We start from the raw sequence: 16,395 nt of genomic DNA, 5'->3' as shown, positions 1-16,395 counted from the left end.
TGCCATTGGTATTTTTTTTTTTTTTTTGGATTTATTGTGTTGAGTTTAAAGGTAAGCTGAGATTGGAGTAGGTCTGAATATGAGCAAACACCATAGCAACAAGCATCATCTTGAAAGCTTCCACCCTCCTATGTTGATATAATGTAAATATTGGGTTGAAATGAGTTTTTAAAGAGCTACATACATGCCTCCAGGAGTTGATGTAGGACCTAAGGAAAGAACTGAATCTCAGTAGCTTTACATCATGATGGGATCCTGTTTTGGTTTTTCTTTGCTGTATATTCAATATCTCTTTGGAAGTCACAGAAGTTACCAATGTGAGACAAAATATATTTTCTTACTTCTTCTTACCCCAAAGATTTTATGATTCTTTTACATAATTACTTGGTGATCTATCAAGACCTATTTTCAGTAACTTCTTTAAAAGGCATTGATGGGTTGTGGGAGAAAGGGTGTGAGGGAGAGGTACTGAGCACACAGAAAGTAATTCCACTGACAAGGGTTCAACAGAGATGAAGAAAATTGTATTGAAGTGTTTTTCCATATTGATACTGCTCACATTTTGGAGTAGTGATAATTTTTTTGCTTGTGAAAAGCTGCTCTTTTTATCACATGATATTGTTATAAATGCATTTTTATTAGAAGCATTAATAGCCCTCCTCTTCAGGGCTAAGTGTGTGCTGATCAAAAGTGTCTCTAAACATTGCCAGATGCTCCCTAGGGAAGGGATTAACCCAACTGAGAGTCAGTGGTTTAACTGTTAGTTCTTATTTACAATTAATTCCTTATTTAAAAATCAGGTAATAGAATCTAGGGAATGTGTGAGCTCTGTGAAGCTCCAACTCTTCTGGTTCATTGCTTGGCCATATCTCTAGGTAAACTTGCCTCATTTTTTTAAGCCCAGCACCTTTCAAAGAGCGTCACCAAGAATCCACTTGTGTTCCATATTTTGATTTGGGGCAGCAAGAAAATTATCTTCCTTATCTACATGTATCAAATTTACTTAAACATAGATTATCTATTCATGCCACTTAACAAAACAAAACAAAACAAACAAGTATAAGCAGTATCTGGTTATTACCTTAGGGCCAGTAAAGAAGACAGGCAAATTCCATTTCAAGCATGTGTCTCTGTGAAGGATTCTGTCACACCAAGAAGATGTAATGTGTTGTTTTTTTAAAATTATGCTGTCACATTTTCACCTGGCTTTTGACACATCATCACATAAATTATAGGGTCATAAATAGAACCCCTTGTTCACTCTGGACATACTTTGCCAGTAAATAAGTTCCTTTTGGTGAGTAACTTGAACTTGGATTAAGCTTGTTCGGTTAAGACTAATTATTTTATACAGTGATGTGAGCATAGTGTTTGTTTAAATGATGTTTAATGATCTGAATTGAATTTCACATTCTTCACTGTCTAGATTACATTGAAAAGGTTACCATTAAGTTGCCTTTAAACCTTATTCATGGAAACATTCAGTATCCAAAACTCTGAACAATCTGCTGACATAAGAGTGATGAAGACAGCCTATATTGTCATGGAATGTAACTGAGTTGCATTGAGAGGTGACATTCAGAGTTACAACTGGAATAGTCAACCTCGACCTTTAGGTGTATTTCTTGTATGTGATGGCCTCTGTGACTTCAGGACTCTACTTTCCATCTACTTTGGAATCATATTCCAAGGATCTGATAAAGTCAAAGAAGTCTGGACTTTCTATATCTTGAAAGTCCTTGATCAATATTATTCAACTTTCCACTGGCGGGATTCTCAGGTAAACAAAGCCAGAGACAACCTACTGAATGAAAACATTTCCCAATGTGGCAGAACATGGCTGATGAATTCATTTTATTAAGACAGTGTAGTCCTAAGGCATTGACATCCTAGTGACAACACTGAGATGTAATGGCCCAGCAAAGACACTTCAGAAATAGCAACACTGACCTGGTATCTATAGGATGTAGACATCAGAAAGGCCTGGAAGGTGCTCATGAGACATACAAAAGCTGATATCCAAAGTGAGGTTAGTAGAAATGATATATTGACTAATATCCTGGACGGTTCTCTAATACTTCACCACACATTTTCGGACCCTTTACCTTGGGCCTATGTTCTTTGATCCTGTTGGGATACTCAAGGTTATGTGGCTATTAACCAGGTAGATATTCTATTTTAGCCTCTTTCCCCTCCACCACCAATGTTCCAAATTATTCAAATCAGCAGCACAGGGCTCAGCAGAGGGTCTAATTACTGCCCTGCTTGCTGCTTGCTGAGGATCTGCAAGAGCCATGGAATGCTTTTAAACCAGCCTAGTGGGGAAAGGCAGCATCTCTGTCAAGTTGTATAGGAGTCTCAGTATCATTAGGAAAAGTCAGATGCTGTAGATGTGGAAGGGGCATTTGCAGGATGAGGCCATCTTCTGACTTTATACCATGGATTTATGAGAAAGCAGTCCTTGGATGAATTCAGCTCTTTTGTATGATTGTCTTTCTCATAGCCCCCCCCTTTTTTTTTCTAAAAAGCTTGAGGACATTCATCTTCCTTTAAACATTCATATTCAAACAGTCTTTGTGGACAGATACTAAGGCATAATAGAACGATGCTGCAGAAAGAGCAAGATGCCCAGCTCTAGTAACAATTGCTCATATTTAAGCCAAATATCATTATTTGCCAAGCTCTCTGTTACAGTTCTCCATTTGAGTTATTCCTTCTAATGGGGTCACACACTGATAGTATGTATATTCATTCTATAAATGTATTAATCAGAGATTTGAATAGCATGTCCAAATCCACTCAAGCTAAGGCTAAGTCTGAGCTCGAAGCCAGCACTTGGGTTTAACACACGTGTTCTTAATCAGCACTCCATGCCTCCCATCCAAAACCACAACGGAAGGTTCAGCCTGGAAGAAAAAATATGAAAAGGACATGCAGTGGGGAAGATGTATTTCTTTTAAGATATCCATCCATCCATCCATCCATCCATCCATCCATCCATCCATCCAATTACTGTAATTGATGTAGAGATAAATGTAGCATGGATATGCTAGTCCTTAAGATGTAAAGACATTTAAGGGCCTCCATCTACATACCTTGCCTCCTTCCAGAATCACACTATGTTTCCCACAATAAACAGAAGACAATGTAAGTTGCTAAGAGCAAGAGAGTCTGATGTGCAGAGGGGGCAACGAAAGGCAAGATTCTATTCTTGAAGTGAGCGATGAGTGAACAAACAGTGTTTGATAAAGAGATTTCCCCTGGGCTTCCTCTGAAATGGAGCAAATTTCTCACTCATTATGTCCTTGAGCTGTGCATAATAAGTACTAGGGTTTTGGAATATACCTTATGAGAATTCATTGGGAGCCTTGGCTTTCTCCTGAATTTTATTCCAGGAGAGAAGCCAGAGCCCTCCTCTTAAGCCGTTATGCACACACTGACCTAGAGAGAAAGGTATGCCTCAATCCAGGTCTGACACCCTTGTGTCACTACCACAGGGACACACTGGAACTGCTCATTTCCTACCTCTGTAAAATGCAACAAACCACGGCCTCCTGCAACAGAATGGAAAACCCCACAGCAGTTATGTGCAATGGGGCTGGTCATAAACATGATTTATGAAGTTAGTTCATTTACTGCCTCTGACGCTAGCCCCAGCTGCCAAGAGTTTGACTGACAATTTCTGTTTATTTATTTCTCAGTATATAATATCTGACTTCACATTATAAATTATTCTGATTGGAATTTCATGGCACCTGCTCTGGTATTTATTGATGGGAGGTTCATCGGGGACTCTGTCCTTTTGGGGGATGAGCTGGGCTCTGAGCCCTTGGTTATGTCTATGATGGTCAAGTTCAGACACTTGCATCTCCACTGTGAAGAGACTTTACTATTATCCTTCATACCTATGACAGACATTTCCCTTATAAATATGGACTCATGATTGACACTTCCTGTGCTTTAGCCAGTAAAGATAACTGAATTTGACCCTTAGAAAAACTATACATGCTCCTTTGCTGGGGAGGTAGAGGTGGGCAGTGTTCTGGAGCTCAGGCACAAAAACCCAGCCCAACAGTACTCCCCAACTCCCAGAGTGAACCTCTCTCTAAAACAAAACAAAGCAAAACACCACAAGGTTGAAAACTCCTAAAATATCACCAGAGGTTGGTCTCTGTCCCCCTCAGCACTTGCAATCACTAGTCCATATATGCAAGCACAAATGATCTTTAACACAATTATGTACATGTATGCATACACATTGGTTGTTACAAGTGAATCATGGCCGCCATGTCTCTTTCATCCTTCCTTGTTTTTCAGTCCTTATGAAATCATCAGTTTTCCTCTCTTAATCGTGGCTTATGCTCATACAGAGAGAAGAGAGCTGATGGCCATCTTCAGATGAGACCACTTTCCCTCATTCAAAGATAAAGAGAGGAGTGAGGATGATAAAGGTACTCTGGAATGTCCCAGAGTATTTTCATACTAAACCAAGAGAGGTCAATGGTTAGCCAATAGACTCTGAGAAAGACATGACGGTGCTTTTCCTTGTCATACAAGTGTTCATTCAAACATGACTATTCAGAAAAAAACTTTCTGATAGACATGGAAATGCTTTTCATGGGACAGTATCTCTCACATAATTTCACATTTTCTCCAGAGAAACAAGACTACTTTTACACTGGTTTTTGTTTCTAGTACCTCCAGTTCCTGCTTAGACTCTGCAGGTACATACTCAAGCTGCCATGTCTGGTATGGCACCTTAAGTTCAGGTGTGGCAGAGGACCCGCCCTAATGATTCTGTTCCATTTAGGTCCTCCCACCTGGTCCCTAAGAATAAAAGTCTCTTTCCTTTTTCCTTCTGCACATTAACCAGGCACCACAGCAGACCCTCATTGTGTCACTGTAATCACTTACTGTGAGATGTGCCTCTGTGTCTTTCCCTTTCCATGCCAGGAAGTGGATGCTTTGTGGGAGGGGAAGGGGTTCAGCCTCATTTTTTTTTTCAAAGACACAAAACAAGTTGGGGTAGGAGAAAATTCAATCATATCTCAGTCTGACTGCAGAGCAAGTTTTATTTTTACTTGGTATTTCCTGTGAGATTTTTTTTTCTTTGTAAAGAAAAGAGATTTTGTTTTATAGTGTCTTGTTTCCCTGCTAGGAAAAAAAATCTCACATTCTATCCATGCCTTCCTTATCCATTCACCAACTGTGGACCTTAGAGAAGTCATTTAGCTCCTCTGCATCTCAATTTCTCTTTCTTGGAAAAGGTATCTATTGTCGGTTTTTAGGAATATAGAATGGTGTGAAGATATGTCCAAAGTGTTACATGTAGGGTCTTATATTGGATACCTGAACAAATGATAGTATTTATTTATTATCCCTGTCTTTCATCCTTATCATCTTTGTCATTGTCATCATCTCCAAAGTTTTGCTGATGACCTACTCCTCTGATAAAAGTGTAATGTTCTGTTGTTCTGTATTTGGGCTTGGCTCCTTTCTGGGAGGTTTTCCCTTTCTGGAGGTAGGCTCTCAGGACGAAGACAGTACTGATATTATATTATTGATTTGTGCCTCATGAGACCAAGCCCTTTTGAGATTCATTAGACAGAACGTAAAAAGAAAACTCTAACTTTCACACTTTTGAAAGCATAGATAGATTCTACTGTTTCCTCTAGCCTGGTCACTGCTTTTGTCTCTGACTATAACACAAGGAAAAGGTCACTCACTGGCAACCACTCATAAAGACCTGTCCCAGAGCTTTAAAAGTAGGAAGCGTTTTATAATAATAAACATTTGTTATGATGCCAGAATCTAAGCAGTTGAAAAAGACAGAGAAAAGCAGAAGCTACCGTTTTAGGTTCACATGCTGGTGCTTAGGTGAACTGTTCTCCTTCTGTTTTTACAAATGAGAACACTGACTCTCAGTGAGGTTAATTAACTTGCTGAATGGCACCCAACTGGTAAATGGTAGAGGTGAAAAAATGAACCCAAGTTCATCTGGCTTTGGAGCCCACTCCATTTCTAAGTTGTTTTGCTACATAAAAGCATAAAAACTGACAAAGACTCAGAAGCATACATCTTGGTTACCATAGAATATATAGTACATCATGCTGGGGAGATTTCCTGGATAGACAAGTATGGGCTGGTTAGATGGATTTTCATAGCAGGAGACTCCAAGGCCATCATTGAGAGAGTTATGTCTCATTAACTTTCTTTTCAATTGTCTCAGTCCACTAGATTGAAACAGCAGTTTCAATCAGTAGTTCCTAGTCAGATATATAACATTTTCCCCATGAGGTGTCTTTATTGGCAAGTTATAGAAGAACTGGTACCTTAAATCCTGAGTTGTGGTATCACCATGAAACCCTGAGAACAAAACACAAGAGTCTGGAAAGAGAGACTGACTTGGTGGCAAGTCATTTTGTTTCATGGGCAAGTCCTCAAGTTTGCTAGTCTTAAGTTAGGAATACATCAGCATCCTAGTAGACTGAAAGGACAGCAGACATGCAACAATGAGCATATGTGAGCTGTGGTTACTCTCTACTAATAAGACAAGGAAAATATTTCGTTATTTAGCATCAAGAGAAGAATCCAGAATCATTACTAGGTTGCTTCTTATCCAAAGTCCGGGTCTGGTTGTCTGGACAACCATGCCGAAAGTTGACCCTGCCCCCCTTTCTCTTTCATTGAGGTATTAGGTTTGGAGGATGCTCCTCAGATGAGGAATTTATATAAAAAAGGTAAGGAAAATGCACACTTGCAGTTAAGAAAAAAAAAAGTAAAACAACAAAACAAGGGAGTGTTTCCATAAAAGCTCAAGGAGCCATTCAAACCAAACCGAACAAACAAGCAAAACAAAGCAAGAAAAAGAATGCAAGGGAAACAAGGTAAGGCAACAAGCAGCCAGTGAAGACAAATGAAACCACAGAGGGCAACAGAGATACTGCCCCCAGATTGAATTTAATTGTGTCTGCAACAGTAAAATGATCAGAATAAGGAAATGATTATTTATATACACATCCATTCAAAAATGAAAATTTCACTAGTAATAACAATATTGATCATAATAAGTATTATTATATAACATATATTTCCATTAATTAGATATATATTATATATAATTTATCATACATAATGGTAAGGTATGTTTAACATCTTTTAATGCTCTACTGTGTTCTAGCTATCTTTGACAGGTATTAGGATGTTCAGTTTGAAGACAAATGGTTAAGCTTGGAAAGTTGAGGATTTTGTTTGTTTTAAGTTGCAAGAAGCAGCTACTAAGTCTGGACTTTCAAACCTTTGCACTCTATATTCCCTGGAATATGTAATTCTTTCTTGTAGAAGCTTTCCTGTAGCATGCTATATGGCACTAACCTGTGCCATGATAAGATGCACAATTTTTGGCGTTAACACATCAATGCAGGTAATTTTCCCTCACTAGAATGACAACAATGCCCTTGGGCACTGTCATCATTGGCCCCTACTGAGAGGGATGGAGCTGGATTTCACATCCAGGTCTACAGGCACTTGAAGGCTAAGGGCACCATGCTGCTTAGAAGAGCCATAAGTCAAGAGGTGGGTTTGATATAAGAATTATAAGATTAAGCTCAAGCACAAAATCTCCCTTAAAGGGGGAAAGAATAGAAAACAATTTGCTAGCAAGAAACAAGGGTCTGAAGTATATTGCCTTATGTTTTGAACTTCAAAGGGTGCTGGTTATTAACTAAAACCTGGGTGAGTTGTTATGGCTGTTATTATTCCTCTCTATCCCTTAAACTGATGTCAAAGAAACTGACAAGAATTGAAGAAAATGCTGAGATTTGTAGATGAGTGAATTTGGAGATCACAAAAAATCTGGAGACCCTTCTTATTTGTGAGGTTCTCAAAGACAGAAAATCTCACAAGACTTCCCTTGGTCCCAAGGCTCCTTTCTGTCTGGGGACAGATCCAAACATACTTCAAGCATGTCTACTTCATGGCTGGGATATCAGCCAATTAGTCCATCAGAGGACATTTGCACCCAGCCAAATTCTCCAGGATTCCATTCCCTACTGGGCAGTCCTCTTTTCCTTTCTCATTTTCTCAGACTGCAGAAAAATTGATGGCACAAAACTCAACCAATAAATTCCTGCTGAGAAACCAAAATTTTAGTTAAGTTTGGAAGAATGTCAGAGAAGTCATTCACTCTGTATGGGAATACATCAAAGGTCTTAATTTAATTGTCAGTGTTAAGAATGAGCTGGTGAAACAATACAAAGATGAACTTACATAGCTTCATTTATTTTCATTTGCTATAACTGAATGGTGCAAACTTATAAAGAGGAAAGGTTTGTTCCTCTCATGGTTCTTTAGGTTGATGTTCAGAATCAGGAATCTACATCTGGTTAGATCTTTTTTTCTTGGTGTAAACTCTCTGAAGACTTCTAGGGTAATACAGGATATCACAAAGTAGGGCAGAGGAAGTTTGCTAAGTAGGTATCTCTTGCTCTTCGTATAAGTCCATTATTGCAATCATAAGTCCTCATCAATAAAATATGTAATATAATTTAATAAATACAATATATGGTAATATAGTATAATAAATATATTTATTTAGTGTAAGTTATAAAATAAAAGGAAATGGATAAATGCTGGATATAAAGATAAATATAAAGAAGAAATACAATTGCTCAGTCACATCCAGAGAACCAACTCTAGAAGACAGAGGAGAAATTTCCTTGAATGTGAGTGAATTCATAGAACAGAGTAATAATATAATCTAATAGAATGAACTTTCTAACAAGGTGGCAAACAGCAGACAGCAAAAAAAAAAAAAAAAAAAAAAAAAAAAAAAAAAAAAAAAAAAAAAAAAAAAAAAAAAAAGTTACCTCGAGGAGGCAAGGACAGAATGAGCACAGCAGTGCCCCTTTAGAACTAATAAACTAATAACAATACAGAACATGAAAAGCATAGTTGAAAAGTAAATTACTGATGCAAAAGGGGTTCCCAAGGAAACCTATGGTATATACAAAGAACCATTGTGTATATATGTAACTATACACTAGATAGGGATCAAAGGTAATTCATCTTGGGTAAACTGATGACTCCTAAGAAAAGAAACCAACAATGGAGTAGAAATATTTGAAGATGTAATAAAAGAAAATCATTCTTACATTTGGGAAAAAATTAACTTATATGGTGAGAGGTTTTACTATGTTTTAAGAAACACAATGATATTTTCTGCCTCAACCATTACAAGCATTCAGAAATAAGGCAGAAGTAATCAGTAACAAGAAAGTATTCATCTAGCCAATCATCCACTCACTGATCTATTGCTCTGTCAATGTACTCTAACTTGGAAAGGTCATAGAGTTGCAACTGTGGGATGTGTATAGGCTTTGGTACATCACAGAATAGGAATGCATTGCACCTGCCCTTGGCTGGAGGCTTGGTAAACAAGTCACCTACAACTAATCTCTGATTTCCTGACTCAGAAAAAGAGAAAAATGACACCTCTCAGGCAAGGTTGATTTGAGTTTGTGATGTTATAACTAGAATTGTACCTAATATTACACATTCCAGAATCTTTACTATGTCATTCTTGATCATCCTTGCCTACTGACCCATTTATTTATCTACCCACCCATCCATCTGTTCATGCAACCATCCATCAATCCATTCATTCAATTATCTATCCATACACCTATCCATCTGTTCATCCATCCAAGATGTTTTTAATAGGAAAAATGTTTCCTAATAGCTACTAACATCTTAGTGTAAAAAGGTGCAGACCCTGTTTGGAAGAAGGAGAAGAACAAAAAGGATGGAAAAGGGAGGCAGAAAAGCTTCAGGACAGAAGACACAGAAATTTCTGCATAGAAACTCAAACAATGATACATTAGTTGTTCATGTGAGAGCAAATTTCTTGGTCTTTGCCTGGCTCCTCAGTTCTTGGTTGGCCTGTCAGAGTAACAGGATTGCTCTGAAACTGTAGGAGCCAGTTGAAGAATATGGTGTGTTAATTTCCCCTCCTGCTGCCTCTCCTGCCTCTGTTCTGACTCCCACCCTTAAGTGCTCCAGCTCTTTATCATGGCTTTGAAATCAAGAATGACACTTTGGAATTCAATTAACCACACAGTTGCCAAGGCAACCAAAAACATATAAACTTGAATGATTTATACACACAGAAGTCACTTGAGAAAAGAATAAATTTAATCTCACAGCTGGGAATGAAACAGTTTGTCAAGTAAGAAAATTGTCTCCTTTTCTACCCAATGATGGGCTTCCAGGTCTTAATGTGAGGAGGGTGAGTGTTGGGGTGGAGGGAGGAAGGCAACTCCTGCACCACTTACACTCATACTCACATCAGAGGTCAAGGTTCATGCTGGGGGTTATGGAGATTACTCAATTCTCAGTAATCACCAGTGCCCAGAGGCTAGGCTACTCCGTGTGTCGTACTTAGTATTATTCCATGAATTGTAGCAATGCCTCCCCTTAAGATGTGTGCCCCTCTTCCTTATGCAATAAATTGGCTTCTGTGTATCCATAGGTACAAATCTGAGATTCCTTTCATGTTAAAGTGGAGAATAGAGGGCTAGATATGCTTTAAAAGCATGAGAAAGAGAGAGAGAGAGCAAGAGAGAGAGAGAGAGAACAAAACCTTCAGATGACCTGTTTGTAATTTCTATCTCACTACTCTACTCTCCCAATTTATACTGTAAGTCCAATGAAGTCACTGTACTGTGCGCTGTGTGTCCTGACATTGTCAAAGTGGCTCACTAGCTACTAGGAATATAATAAGAGTTACAGCCCTTTCTTTTTTTCATATGAGAATACTCAGTGTTTATTGGAAATGTGTATAAAAAGGAAGCAAATAGAACCTTGAAATACTTTATTTTTACTTTTATCTCATTGCCATGATTAACATAATCTTTCTTTACACCCACCAAGAATAAGAGTTTTCAGATTTTCTTTCAGCGCACACTATGTTGAATAGATAAATGTGTAAAACATAGGCATATTCTACTAATAGAGAAACCTATTCAAAGATGATAAAAACAATACTTATTGTTCAAAGAAAGTATATTGAAGTTATGGTGTCTTCAAAACCCAAATGAGTTATCTTGCATCCCACCTGGAGACTGTTGAGTTGGATGGATCTTTATTGCATTAAGTATTGGATAATATAAATGGAGGTCATGAAGCAGAGTCATTTTATTTAACTTATAAAATAAGATTTTGAATGTCCACATGGGAGATTATGGTGAGGGTTGGTATAATGTGCTCTTTAGTAAGAGGCTTGAAAGAAATAGAGGAAGCATTAGCTTAAAGGAAGTTCATTACAAAAAAGAGGGAGCATTATCCTTTGTGTCCTCTGACCACTCAACACACTTGAGAGAAGATACACACACACACACACAGAGAGAGAGAGAGAGAGAGAGAGAGAGAGAGAGAGAGATGTATGAATACACACAAATATGCTTTTACCAATTCAAATGAGTCACATGCAAACTGCACATCTCTCTGTATATTTTAGCTTTTATTGATTTATTCTTTAGTGCTAGGAATAAAACACAGGGCCCAGTGCTCACTAGCCAAATGTTCTAGCACCGAGATTCATTCCTAGCCTTCATTTGTGTGTATATGGGTAGGTGCTTGGGGTTTCAGAGTTAGACATGTTTTACCACTGTCTTCTCGAATTGGGATTGAGTTATTCCAGGCTTGGAGGAAGATTTTGAATAAGGCTAGAGGGAACAAGGATAGAAGAGACACAGCAGATGTCTAGAACAACCCCATCTCCTCACAATGGGGTGACCATCAATGAACAGTTAATGAGACAAACACAAATTGCAATCTTTATTTTTGTAGTTTTTGTGAAATACATGTAACATATACTATTATAACTATTAAGCATTTAATTTGGTGATTTGATGACATTAAATCCACAATGTTATGAAACTATCACCACTATCTGTTTCCAGATATTCTTTAGTGCTAGGAATAAAACACAGGGCCCAGTGCTCACTAGCCAAATGTTCTAGCACCAAGATTCATTCCTAGCCTTCATTTGTGTGTATATGGGTAGGTGCTTGGGGTTTCAGAGTTAGACATGTTTTACCACTGTCTTCTCGAATTGGGATTAACTTTCTTATCACCACAGACAGAAACTCCACGCTCAATAGCATTCATTTCCACTTCTTGATGCAGCCCTTGGTTACCATTGATATCTCTTACTCTATAGAATTAACTATTGTAGACATTTCATATAAATAAAATTAGGCAAAATGTCATCTTTAATGAAACTTACTTAACACAGTATTTCCAATGCTCACCTGGTTTGCTGCATTGGCCACCACATAATTTCTTTATGTCTAATAATATTCTCTTGTATGGGAAGAACATTTGTGTATCATGCATTTAGTTCTCAAATCCATCAGTACACATAGGAATCACAGTGTGGCAGAGACATTGAGTCAGACATCTCAGCTCAGTCAGTGTCTCAGGCACATACTTCTCTTGAGGATTTGAACAAGTTCCTCAAAATCTTTGACCTATACACATTTTCCTTGTGAAGTGAAGATAGTGATTACTGGGGATACATGGTCAACTAATATATACCAAATTTGAATGTTCCATGTGTGCAAGGGGTGTCTTAATTCAATTCTTCAAAATTATCATACTCAGGACCTTTTGATACCATTGAGCTACATCTCTAAGATCTTCAACAACATTCTTAAAAACATAAATACCATTGAAATAAAATGTTTTTGAGTAGTGTAGGTCAGATGTAGCCTTGGTTAAGGCCATTGTGTTGGTTTCCAGTCCACACAAGCTGCTCCATTCTTCATAAAACTACCACTTTGAGCCTCTTCCTTTCTGTATTTTGATAACTGCAGCTTCTTGAACTCCCATCAGATGATAGTATATAAGTTGCTGTCAGGATTCAGGATGACAATGCCAGCTTAGGTTTTGCTACAGTAGACAGTACACACAGTGATATGGAAGCCTATCTCTTGTTGCTATATACTAAGCCATTCCAGGGGTGAAACCCTTTGGCCACTTAAAAGGTAGTTACCCGTGTCCATGAGATAGTCTAAGATCCTTTGGTATTCATCACTTCCCTTACTGTGGTCTATAGCACACTTTTTGACTGTGGTTGCAAGGGAAAGCTTAACAAGAGTAATACTTCCAGGCTTGTGATACATTGAATGACTGACTGCCCAGGCTTGGCCAGACCCTGCCTATCTACAAATGAACCCTCTTGTTCTGCCCTGGTTTTCTTTCCAAATAGTTGTGTTATTGTAGATTTTCTTGTTTTGGCCTGTTGACCATTGTTTGGCTAGTTGCAAGTAATTTAGCTTTTCTAGGACTATGTTCCTCAAAGACATCTCCAGTGTGACCAAAGCTACTCCCCAGTGAAGAGATGCTGGTTGTTGTATTATGCCTCTTCCAGGGACAGTGCCTCTTCCAGGGACAGTGCTTTTAGGCACTCAGAATGGTCCAACATTTGACATATCGTCCAAGGCACTTCTACAATACAGCTGATAACAAAAGTAGTCTGTCTTGAACCCGTGGCAATAGGACTGTTTATATTTATACCAAGAAAGTTGGGAAAGCACATAAAACTGCATGCAGTGTGTGCCCAATGCAGACGTCAAGGGGTTCATGCCATGAGACCTAAAGTCCTTATGAGTTTGTCTAAAACAAAGACGCACATCAGCAGGGCCTCTGGTGGTTCCCTCTGTGCCAAATGTGTCTGAGCCAGAATCAACCAGGCTTTCTTTATTAAGGAGCAGGAAATCATTGTGAAAGTGTTGAAGGCACAAGCACAGAGTCAGAAAACAAACTAAATATGTTTGGTCAAAAGAGAGAGAGAGAAAGAGAGAGAGAGAGAGAGAGAGAGAGAGAGAGAGAGAGAGAGAGAGAGAGAGAGAATAGTTGTGATGAAATATGTTTCTCAGATATGCAGAGAGCTGGAAGAAGAGTGAGCTTCCAAGAAGGGCTGGTGTGGTTCCAGGTACCGGGAGGAGAGAAAGCCCACCAGGTTAGAGCTACCTTGGTAGACAAGTGATGGAAACAGGTGGTATAAGGAACACACTCAGCAATCTCGCAGAATCTAGCAGAATGGGAGAGTGTGCTGTAAAGAAACCCACTGTGCCCAGGAATGCCCAGAATGTTGACAAAACATTTTTTTTTTTTTGGATATGTCTGTGAGAATGGGTTAGGAAAAATATCTTCATTTGAACCAGAAAGGCTTATTTAAAATTTTCATAAAAAGCTACCCTCACCTCCTGTGGGCAGGTGAGGCTGTTAATAGAACCAGATGGAAGGAAAGGGTAAATCCACTTTCTTTTTCACCTGGCAGGATCTTAGACCCCATTCTTTTCTGCATGTTTGACATGGGAGGTCATGTTCTCTGGCCTTCAGTCTCCAGGATGTGTACCAGGCTCCACTACATCTGGATTATTAGCCTTTGGCCTTGGACAGAGAATTGCATCAATGGATTTCCAGGTTCTGAGGTGTCAGAACTTAAACTGAGCTTTCCTACCCATTCCCATCATTTTTTAGCATACAAATGGCCAGAGGCTTCTCAACCTCCACAGTTGTGGGATCCAACTCCTCCAATTAATCTATTCTTAGTCTCTCTGCCTGTCTTATTGATTTTACTGTCCCTTGGAATTTTAAGTAATTCATTTGCTCAGCAATCCAAACAACCCATGAACCCAGGGCCCCAGACACACCTGGACTTGACTGAGCTTATGAACAAAGCACTGGCTATAGGGAAGGATTGTCTGGTAGAGCAGTCTAGGCTTAGATCTAGAAGATGCCGCTGCCAGGCAGAAGTAAAATGTCTGAGTCTAAGCTATCAGAGAACAAGTAGGAAAGAGGAAAAAAACTTGTTCCAGAAAATGTGGTGCTTTGATTGGGCTTCCTTGGGACTCTTCTAGATCCTTCTATTCAGAGGCCAATGTGCTAATTAGTTGTTTTGAGGTTTTATTTGTTTGTTTGTTTGTTTTTGTCAGTTTGATACAAGTTAGAGCCATAAAGAAATAGGGACCATCAGTTAAGGAATTCCTTCCATCAGATTGGCTGTAGATGAGTCTATGGTTTATTTTCTTTGCTGACAATTGATGTGGAATGTCCCAGTCAACTTAGTTGGTGCTACCTCCTGGGCCAGTGGGCCTGGGTTTTATTTTATTTTTTTTAAAAAGGGGAAGCTGAGCAAACCATGAGGTACAAGCCAAGAAGCAGAATTCTCTATAATTTCTGCATCAGTTCTTGCCTTCAGGTTCATGTGTGGACTTCCTTCCTTGAGTTCTCTCAGTAATGGATAGTTACTGAAAGCATATAATGAAAACAACTTTTCCTTCTCCAAGCTGCTTTTGGTCATGGTTTTTATCATAGCAATAGAGAAATCTAGCTAATAGGGTCAAATTGAAAGTAACCACCAGGGTGGTGCTGAGACTGAATGTACCTCAAAAGATCATCCATCCAGGATGGCATGAACTGAGAAGTTATGGATGATGTAGCACTTGTCCAAGAACTGACAGTCCCACTTTTGTTATCCATTCATCTGCCCATCCACCCATCTGTCTTCCACTCCCCTAGGCCTTCCTTTCTTTGTGCTAGGCTTGAGCTAAATTTTCTTGTGACTTCATGCAGTCATTGGGATCATGATAAAACAGGATTACACTGTCTATTCTGCAGAAGTCATGCTACAATCCTGTTCTCTGCTCTATACCAAGCATAGTTAGGTGTTAATAATAATTGTATTTCTGTTCTCTGCTCTATATCAGACACCATGAGTGCACAGTTAGGTGTTAATAATAATTATATTTCTGACAACTGGACACACAAAAGAGTCAGTATTTGCTGAAATTAAACAGCCTACTTAGTTCAATTTCTTTTCATCAGAATCTTACTCTGATCAATTCTAATCCAATTTCCAAGCAGCATTCTCAGGCACATTTGAGAGTGATATTATCCAATAAATAATATTGGATAAATACCTTATTTTACATGGTTTTTCAATTTGATACAAATATGGTATTTATAAAATATTCAATTATATTCACATATTATTAATTTGTAGTATAATATATGTAAAATAAAGATTCTGATCCTAACTTCCTCATAAGGTCAGGAAGAGACCTATAAGAAATACAGGTGTGGGACATTTTATTTATTAATTTTTTGATCTTATTTAAAAATGTATTTAATATATATCAATGATACAATGCTTTAACAAACAGAGAAATGATTACTACAATCTAGTAGGCTGATGTATCCTGTCAGGTGGTTATCCTTTTTTATTCCTTTTATCTCCTTTTGGAAGATCACCTAAAATCTGTCCAATAAGTGATAAGATGTCATTAAGTACAGTCTCCATGTGGTACATGAAGGTTCTTTCTGTAA

General features: G+C 38.4%; 1 pseudogene; it reads left to right on the top strand.

Annotated features, from left to right (window-relative positions):
• Positions 1-13,474: 13,474 nt before the first annotated feature.
• LOC117710307 (large ribosomal subunit protein eL34 pseudogene) lies at positions 13,475-13,829 on the top strand (annotated as a pseudogene).
• Positions 13,830-16,395: the final 2,566 nt, after the last annotated feature.

The sequence above is a fragment of the Arvicanthis niloticus genome, chromosome 1 (genome assembly GCF_011762505.2).
Source record: "Arvicanthis niloticus isolate mArvNil1 chromosome 1, mArvNil1.pat.X, whole genome shotgun sequence".
Classification (NCBI taxonomy): Eukaryota; Metazoa; Chordata; class Mammalia; order Rodentia; family Muridae; genus Arvicanthis; species Arvicanthis niloticus.
The sequence above is the reverse complement of the archived record's forward strand: the minus strand, read 5'-3'. Positions and strand labels throughout refer to the sequence as shown.